The sequence below is a fragment of the Nomia melanderi genome, unplaced genomic scaffold (genome assembly GCF_051020985.1).
Source record: "Nomia melanderi isolate GNS246 unplaced genomic scaffold, iyNomMela1 scaffold0014, whole genome shotgun sequence".
Taxonomy (NCBI): domain Eukaryota; kingdom Metazoa; phylum Arthropoda; class Insecta; order Hymenoptera; family Halictidae; genus Nomia; species Nomia melanderi.
The window spans coordinates 3,569,791-3,570,745 of record NW_027475130.1 but is presented as its reverse complement, the minus strand read 5'-3'; positions in this window follow the sequence as shown (position 1 = coordinate 3,570,745).

The following is a 955-nucleotide window of genomic DNA, read 5'->3' as shown; positions in this document are numbered from 1 at the left end:
CTGACAGTCCGGCCCCATGGGACGGTGATTTTCTCGGCCCCTGGTGGTCCGAGGTCGATCCTGCTGCAAAGATTCATGCGGCAGTGCCTCCTGCAGACAATGCACTTTGATTTATTGCGCTATCTCTAATAGCACCCGAGATATCACCAGATATATATTGGATATTTCCCTGACCCTGACAGTCCGGCCCCATGTGTCGATGGTTTTCTCGGTCCCTCGTGGTACTAGGTCGATCCTGCTGCACAGATTCATGCGCCAGGGCCTCCTGCAGACAATGCACTTTGATGTATTGCGCTATCTCTAATAGCACCCGAGATATCACCGGATATATATTGGATTTTTCCCTGACCCTGAGTGTCTGACTCCATGAGACGGTGGTTTTCTCGGCCCCTGGTGGTCCGAGGTCGTTCCCGCTGCACAGATTCATGCGCCAGGGCCCCCTGCAGATTATTCACTTTGATTTATTGCGCTATCTCTAATAGCACCCGCGATATCACCAGATATACATTGGATTTTTCCTTGACCCTGACAGTCCGGCCCCATGTGTCGTTGGGTTTCTCGGTCCCTCGTGGTCCGAGGTCCATCCCGCTGAACAGATTCATGCGCCAAGGCTTCCTGCAGGCAATTCACTTTGGTTTATTGCGCTATCTCTAATAGCACCCGAGATATCACCACATATATATTTGATTTTTCCCTGACCCTGAGTGCCCGGCCCCATGTTTCGGTGGTTTTCTTGGCCCCTGCTGGTCCGAGGTCGTTCCCGCTACACAGATTCATGCGCCAGGGCCTCCTGCAGACAATTCACTTTGGTTTTTTGCGCTATCCCTAATAGCACCCGAGATATCACCAGATATATATTGGATTGTTCCCTGACCCTGAGTGTCCGTCCCCATGAGACGGTAGTTTTCTCCCCCCCCCCCCCCTGGTGGACCGAAGTCGTTCCGCTGCACAGATT